Source organism: Hippopotamus amphibius, chromosome 16, assembly GCF_030028045.1.
Source record: "Hippopotamus amphibius kiboko isolate mHipAmp2 chromosome 16, mHipAmp2.hap2, whole genome shotgun sequence".
NCBI classification, from domain to species: Eukaryota; Metazoa; Chordata; class Mammalia; order Artiodactyla; family Hippopotamidae; genus Hippopotamus; species Hippopotamus amphibius.
Window position 1 is genome coordinate 61,054,259 of NC_080201.1, and position 9,001 is coordinate 61,063,259.

The 9,001-nt window shown below is 37.6% G+C and overlaps 1 pseudogene; it reads right to left on the reverse strand.

The window, feature by feature from the left end:
- Positions 1–7,537: 7,537 nt before the first annotated feature.
- LOC130838154 (outer mitochondrial transmembrane helix translocase-like) lies at positions 7,538–8,376 on the reverse strand (annotated as a pseudogene).
- Positions 8,377–9,001: the final 625 nt, after the last annotated feature.

The window sequence follows — 9,001 nt, forward strand, 5'->3', positions numbered from 1 at the left end:
AACACTTTATACAGTGACAAACATCACTGTATAAGTTTAAGCTACAGAGCATAATTAATTGACTTACATATACTGTGAAACGATTATTATAATAAGTTTAGTTAGCATCCAGAATTCTATATAGATAACATAAAAAGAGAATGCAAAATAGGGGAAAAAATTTTTTTCCTTTTGATGAGAACTGCATTATTCTTTAAAATACTTACTCTATTCCACACTTGGCAGAATTACTTTTTTTTTTTTTTTTTTTGGCACACGGGCTTGGTTGCTCCGCGGCATGTGGGATCTTCCTGGAGCTGGGATCGAACCCGTGACCTCTGCATTCGGCAGGCAGATTCTTAACCACTGCGCCACCTAGGAAGCCAGGCGGAATTACTTTTAAGTATCTTTCCCAAAAGCTTGTTTATTAAATTCTACTTAAATACATAAAAACATAATGTAATTTCAAATTGATTATATGTTCATTATGAATGTAATTAGAATGTTTCACTTTTTATTTACAAATTGTAATATATTTTAGCTCTTTACTTTCTATTTCTTAAAGTTTTATCAAGGGTGGGTAACAAAGCCTGAAAAATACAGTCTTCAAAAGACACTGGGATTTATTTCCATTTAAAGGATAATTAAGTTGCAATATTTCTAACTGCATTTAGTAGGGAGGTATATTGTTTACTTTGTATCCTAAATAAAGTAAAACTAGATGACCAAATATGCAGTAACTTCATTTTGACCCCCAATATTTTTAAGGCAGTATCTGTTAGATAACATCTACTATAAAGTATGTTTTATCACATCCCTACATGTGAAAAACTTCAGAGAGACATGGGAATCCACTGAAATAGGATAATGTTACATAGGGAAATTAGCATAAAAGGATTTTCAGATAAAATGAGCAGAATGTCCTGGTGTATAACTCTAAGTTTAGTTAGCATCAATCATTTCATATAGATAAAATAAAGAGAAATCAAAATAGGAGAAAAAAAACTTTGATGAGAATGCATTATTCTTTTTAAGTTTTTTTTTTTTTTTTTGATGTATACCATTTTTAAAGTCTTTATTCAATTTGTTACAATACTTCTGTTTTATGTTTTGGTTTTTTGGCCCCGAGGCATGTGGGATCTTAGCTCCCCATCAAACCAGCATCCCCTTCATTGGAAGGTGAAGTCTTAACCACTGGACTGACAGGGAAGTCCCCATTTTTCTTTAAAATACTTATTCTATTCCAAACCTAGATAAATTACCTTGTGAATGTATAAGGTGACCAAAAAATTCCTTTAAAAAAAAAAGCAAAATAAAAAGATCTTAGAAGAACAAAATACGCTTAAGGTAGCACAAGGTAGCAAAAGGATTAGATTACAGACAAATGAAATGGAGAATAAAACTAGAGAAAGTGACAACAGTACAACACAGTTATCTGAAAAGGATAACAAAATTGAAAAATCCTTATCTAGATTAACAAAAAAGGGAAGACTCAAATGACTGAGTTGGAAATCAAAGAGGGGATATTATAGCAGGTTACAACTGATTCTTCAGAAATTTTTTTAAAAATTTAGAAGAAAATATTAAGACAATTCTATGCCTAAATACCGGATAACCTAGAAGAAATAGAGAACAGAACCTACCACGACCGAATTATAAAGAAAATAAAAATCTGAACAAACCTATAACTTTCAAGGAGATTGAACCAGTATTCAAAAACCATTCAGCAAAGGAAAGCAAGATAGCTTCACTGCAGAATTCTACCCAACATTTATAAACAATTAAGACCCACCTTCCTTAAAGTCTTCCTGAAAATAGTGATGAAAAGGGAACAGTTCTAAACTCCCTCTATGAATCCAGAATTACTCTAATACCAAAGTGAGACAAAGACACTATAAGAAAACCAGAGAATAAAATCTCTAATGAATAATGATGCAAAAATCAATAATAGTAAGTGAAAATCAACATCGCATTAAAAGACTATCATGACTTAAGGGGAATATATTCTTTTTTTTCTGTATTTTTTTTAAATTTCTTTGATTGAAGTATACTTAATTTACAATGTGGTGTTAATTTCTGCTGCACAGTAAAGTGATTCACTTATACATACAATATATATATTCTTTTCAAATTCTTTTCCACTATGGTTTATTAAGGGTATTGTGCATCATTCCCTGGGCTATATAATAAGCCAATGGAACAGAACAGAATGCCGCAAAATATCTTTTCCATTATGTAATTGTTTTGATAAGGGTGCCAAGACTACACAAAGGAGGAAAGGACAGTCTCATTAACAAATGGTGCTGGGAAACTACGTATCTACCAGCAAAAGAAGGAAGCTGCAACCTTACATGCATCAAATGCAGGAATTCAGTATATCAAATGATACCATCAACAGAGTGGAAAGACAACCTCTGAGGAATGGAAGTGATGAAAGAACATCCACGTGTCAGAGATTTAGGTTGATTTCATAGGTGAAGATCAATGATGGAATAAAATACCCTCTAGCCCTGAAGTCTCTTTCTGAACTTTCCATTGCATTCCCAACCACTGAGATTCTGAAGTCAGTGAGGCACTCATTTAGCTTCAAATGCGTTATAATAAGACTGAACATATTTCCTCTAATGCGTCTGTTTTTTCAGAATTTACCAGGCATTCGTGCATACGAATACATAATTTCCATGTGCAGCTTCTTTACTCCTGGTTTACAGAAGGCGACAGAGGGGGTTGTTGAAACATTATCTATAGCCTATTAGTCAGAAGGAAGGGTGATAACGTAGATATGTGCCTGCCATCTGAAGTGTGTTGGGAAGGCCGTCCTGTGTTAACTGTAGAATCTCATGAGATCTCGGTATAGACAGTATCAGAATTGAGTTGAATTGTAGGATACATAGCTGGTGTCCCAGAAATTGCTTGTTGTGAGTAAAACTCCTCACACATCAGTGACCAAAAGTGTCAGAAGTGTTCTATGTGAGAGTGTTGTGGTATGAGAAATAGGAGACACAGAGGAAAGAAACACACAGTGGGAAGAAATGGATTTTTCCTCCCACAGCAGGAAGAAAACCAAGTTTTTCCTTTATTAGAACACCCAACATAATGAGACATTTTTCAAGATCTTCCAACTACTTTACCAAGACAAGCCATATTCTTGGTCATCAAACAAGTTGATAAATTATAAAAATTCAAGTTATACAAAATATTTGTATGACCACAGTGGAGAAAATAAAACCAGTAACAGAAAAATATCTGGAAAATCAAATATGTGGAAAATAATGACCTACTAATGAACAAGGCAGAAACAGTGAAGAAATTACAAAGGAAATTAGAATGTGTTCTCAATTGAATGAAAATGAAAACAGAACATATCAAATTTATAACTGACCAGTACTTCAGGAGAAATTAAAAACTCGAAAATGGATAGCAATTCATTAAAACATCTGAAAACCTAAGGGCTCTTTCATTTTTCTTTTGTTTGCTTGGGTGTTTTGGTTATTAATGTGAACTTCCTGCTTAGCATGGGACTTAAGTCCATAACTGAGTTCATCTAGTTCTGAGGCTTACGTTGGCATGGGAAGGCAGGACCAGGTAAAAGGGCAAGTCTTGAGGTTATTTACAAACATTTGATCATGATACACCACTTGGAAATGTTATAACTGAGAACACATAGTCCATTGAGGGTAGCTGGATAAAGAAAAGTAATATATTTCTAGATAAAATAAAAATAAATGAGAATTCTAATGGAGAGAGAAAACAGAAATTGAAAGGAATGAGGGTAACCATTTAGAAAAAGAATTGTTGACATCAAGATGTCGAAGGTGAAACAATTCCTGCAGATAATCTGTTCTTACTGTAACCTTGACTCTGGGATGTTAATGTGGGTATGAAAAAAGAAAAAGTCATTGAAAGTGTACCAGTCAGCTTTCTAAAAGTTCTGCTGTGGTAACAAATATTCCTGAATTCTCACTGGACTATAACAATAAATATTTATTGCTTCCTCATAGGACCTCTATCATTATTCACCTCTTGCTTATTTCTATAATTCAGTTCTGTAATTAAAGGTAAAATTTCAATCTCCCCAAGACCATTCTTGCAGTAGAGAGGAAACAGGGTTATACTGAACAAACTAAGACTTTAAAAGCATCCATGTAAAGTTGAAACATTTCATGCCATTCACACCAAATGCGCCAAGGAACTCAAAAGATGAAGCCTGCATAAAATGGGGAGGGAAGAGCAATCCTCTCAAAGGGAAAAAAAGGGTTGCCTATGTTAAATGACCAAACTTGATATCAAAGAGCAGACATGTATGATCTCACATGAGAGTGATAAATGATTGGAAATAATATTACAATATGTGATTAGTACAGCTTCTATCAGAAAGAAATCCCTAGCCACAGCAATCAGACTAGAAAAATACAAGGAATCCAAAACTGTCACTGTTAGCAGGTGACATAATGCTGTACATAGAAAATCCTAAAGATGCCACCAGAAAACTACTAGAGCTCATCAATGAACAAGGTAAAGTAGCAGGTTACAAAATTAATATACAGAAATCTGTTGCCTCTGAATACACTAAAAACAACATATCAGAAAGTGAAATTAAGAAAACAATCCCATGTACCATCGCATCAAAACAATAAAATAAAATAAAATACCTAGGAATAAACCTACCTAAGGAGGCAAAGGACTCTACTCAGAAAACCATAAGATACTGATGAAAGAAAGATGACAACAGATAGAAAGATATACTGGATACGTCTCTTAGAGTACTGGAAACAAAAGCAAAAATAAACAAATGGGACCTACTGAAACTTAAAAGCTTTTGCCAAGCAAAGGAAGACATAAACAAAATGAAAGAACAATTGGGGCTTCCTAGGTGGTGCTGTGGTTAAGAATCCTCCTGCCAATGCAGGGGACACAGGTTTGATCCCTGCTCCAGGAAGATCCCACATGCCGTGGAGCAACTAAGCCCGTGCACCACAACTATTGAGCCTGTGCTTTAGAGCCCGTGAGCCACAACTATTGAGCCCATGTGCTGCAACTACTGAAGCCCATGCGCCTAGAGCCCGTGCTCCGCAACAAGAGAAGCCACGACAATGAGGAGCCTGCACGCCACAATGGCGCACCACGATGAAGGGTAGCCCTCACTTACTGCAACTAAAAAGAAAACCTGCGCACAGCAAAAAAGACCCAACACAGCCAATAAAATAAATTTAAAAAAAAATGAAAGAACAATCTACAGAATGAGAGAAAATATTTGCAAATGAGACAACCAACACCAGATTAATTTCCAAAATATACAGCAGCTTATATAGCTCAATATCAAGAAACTAAACAACCCAATCAAAAAATGGATGGAGGGGCTTCCTAGGTGGCGCAGTGGTTAAGAATCCATCTGCCAGTGCAGGGGACATGGGTTCGATTCCTGGTCTGGGAAGATCCCACATGCCGTGGAGCAACTAAGCCCGTGGGCCACAACTACTGAGCCCGGGCTCTAGAGTCTGTGAGACACAACTATTGAGCCCGTGTGCCACAACTACTGAAGCCTGTGTGCCCAGAGCCCATGCTTCGCAAGAAGAGAAGCCACCACAATGAGAAGCCCAAGTACCGCAACGAAGAGTAGCCCCCGCTCACCACAACTAGAGAAAGCCCCAGGAACAAAGACCCAATGCAGCTAATAAATAAAAATTATTAAGGAAAAAATGGGCAGAAGACCTAAAACAACATCTCTCCAAAGACATACACATGCCCAAAAGGCATATGAAAAGGTGCTCAACATCACTAATTAGAGAAATGCAAATCAAAACTACAATGAGGTATGACCTCACACCAGTCAGAATAGCTATCATTAAAAAGTCTACAAGGGGCTTCCTAGGTGGCACAGTGGTTAAGGATCCGCCTGCCAATGCAGAGGACATGGGTTCGATCCCTGCTCCAGGAAGATCCAACATGCCACAGAGCAACTAAGCCCGTGTGCCAAAAAAAAAAAAGTCTACAAATAATAAATGCTGGAGAGGGTGGAAAGAAACAGGAACCCTTGGTGCAGCCACTTTGGAGAACAGTATTGAGATTCCTTAAAAAACTAGACTTACCATATGATCCAGCAATCCCACTCTTCTGTGCACATATCCAGAAAAAACAAAAACTCTACTTCAAAAAGACATACATACTCCAATGTGCATCATAACACTATTCACAACAGCCAGGACATGGAAGCAACCTAAATGTCCCTCAACAAATGAATGGATGAAGAAGATGTGGCACATATATACAATGTAATATTAGCCATAAAAAACAATGAAAGAATGCCATTTGCAGCAACATGGATGGACCTAGAGATTTTCATAGTAAGTGAAGTAAGTCAGACAGAGAAAGACAAATGTCACGATACCACTTATATGTGGAGTCTGAAAAAATGATAAAAGTAAACTTATTTATAAAATGGAAAAAGACTGAGAGGCAGTGAAAACAAACTTATGGTTACCAAAGGGGAAATGAGGGGAGGGATAAATTAGGAAATTGAGGTTAACATATACACACTTTCTATATAAAACAGATAATCAACAAGGAACTATTGTTTTGCACAGGGAACAATATTCAATATCTTGAAATAAATTATAATGGAAAAGAATCAGAAAAAACAAATATATGAGTGAATCACTTCGTTGTACACCTAAAACATGAAATAAACTATACTTCAATAAAAAAGTAACTAAAAGAAACAAGTTGTCTTTACTTTGTTCACACACAAAATACATTCACCTCTTCCAAATGAAAGGGAAAAAAAAATCTCTACACAATTACAACTTCCATCACCAATGAAGATCTCATAATGGTCTCACGAGATCCCTCTTAATTGGAAATCAGCTTGTTCATTCATAATGTCAGGTCTTGACTGTATAACATTACATCAAGGGAAGCTGAAAACAAAATGCCATACTACCATCTTTTTCTTTACTGAAGGGATATCCAGGGCAGATCACCCTACTCCCAGGAAACACTCACAAACATCTAGGCAAAGCTTTTAGTGTCACAAATGGGGTAGTGCTTCTGGTGTCTAGTGTGTACAGTCCAGTGATGCCAGTGAACATCCTACGATGCATGGAACAGCTTCACACAACAAAGAATTACTCACAAGGTCAACAAAATCAAAAGGTTATACAATGTAAACATGAACTGAAAGGAAAGAGGAGTATCTTCTTAAAAGCAGATAAAATAAAGTTCACAGAAAATAAATTACCAAGGATAACAGCAACTAACATACTGAAAAAAAGGCCAATATACCAGGACGACCGCGCAATCCTATGTGTATATGCACAAACAAACAGCAGCAAAAATTTGTGAAGCAACAACTCAATAGAACTGAAAGCATCAACACACAAATTGACAATTATACTTTGAGATTTCAATACATCGCTCTTAGTAATTGATAGAACAAGGACAAAGAAAATCAGCAGGACATGGATGACCTCCATACCACTATCAAATCACGGAATCTAATCAACAATTTTACAACAGCATTAAAAAATAGCAGATGATAGCTTATTTCCAGAAATATATCTCAGGATACAGAAATTGCAGCACTATCTTTTTGGATATTGTAGCCAACTCCCATATTCAGGCTGGTTTTCGAGTAGGCTGGTTGACATCTTCTCAGTATACCTGAGTCAAAACTCTGAGGACGATTCGTAGCTACCATCATTATGATCTGGCACTGGTGATCAGTACCCAATTCATCCCAAAGACTCACCAACTGAGGTTTCATCATGGCTGTAGCTTCACGGTCAGAACTTGAAAGTGTTCATAGAAAGGAGTCAATATCAACTATACAGATGATGGACAGCTGTGCCTTTATGGCAAGGGAGAAAACAGCGGCAGCTAGGTTCTGAGATTCTCCATACCACTTACTGCTCAGTGTTGACTGAAGGTTAAGAAAACAACAACGTGCCTTTTTTGGTTGTAGCCTTGGTAATCAATGTTCTACCACAGCATGGAAGCCCATAGGGAAAAACATATTTTGGAGGCTGCAGACCTGGAGTTTTCAAACAAATGCTTCTTTTTGACAGGTAAGATGACTGTATCTATCAGATCCATGACATCATTTAAACCTGCTATATCACTCCAAGTAACATACATGTTCAGACGATCTAGTAGATGAGCAACAATAATACTCATTTCATATTCTGAAAGCTTCTTATTTTTCACACCAATTGGCTTCATTAATTTTATTACCAGTTTCGGAGCTTCTACTTTTTACTTTCTGATTGGATCATTTGCATCTACCATCCGTTTGGTTGCAAAGTATATTATTGCACCAAATATCATCAAACAGAAAATTAAACCAGCAACTTCATTCCGACTCGGGGGATGAGAAAAGGCTTCATCATGTTCCATCTTGATTGTTAAGTCACATGAGGAGCAGGTAATTATTATCCCCACCATCCTCTGCAAAAGGGCGCCTAGCCTTGAAGAACCACTTCCACTTATGTACTAGGTTGTAGCAGTGCCTGCGAAAAATCAGACCTGGCTCATTTTGGCCACCCTCACCCAGGGCCACAGTTCTGAGGTCGCCTGGGACAAGCCCATGCCCCTGCAGCAAGCCAGCTGCCTACACTTTCACTGGAAATGGCCTAACTCATGGGGGCAGCCCTAACAGAGACCTAAGGACCCAGGACGAGTGAAAACCAAGGTGAGGACCAGGACACACTTGGAGGTTAATCCAATGGATACCAAGGGCTGTGGGGAGCTAGGGGGTGGCACCAAGGTGGGACATGAGAGGAAAGGGAGGTGACCTTTCCAACTCGGCTTCCCAGATCCAAGTCGGTCCACAAAGGACCTCAGCGGGACCCTTCACCCCTCCCACAAATGCGTGTGGGAACCCACAACCCACTACCGCACAGATACCTCACTCTTAAAAGGTGCACACACACGGACGAAAGGCAAAAACAGTAATAGGATAGAAACCTGGGCCAGATCTACCTACTGATCTTACATGGTCTACTGGGGAGGCATCTGTGGCTCACGC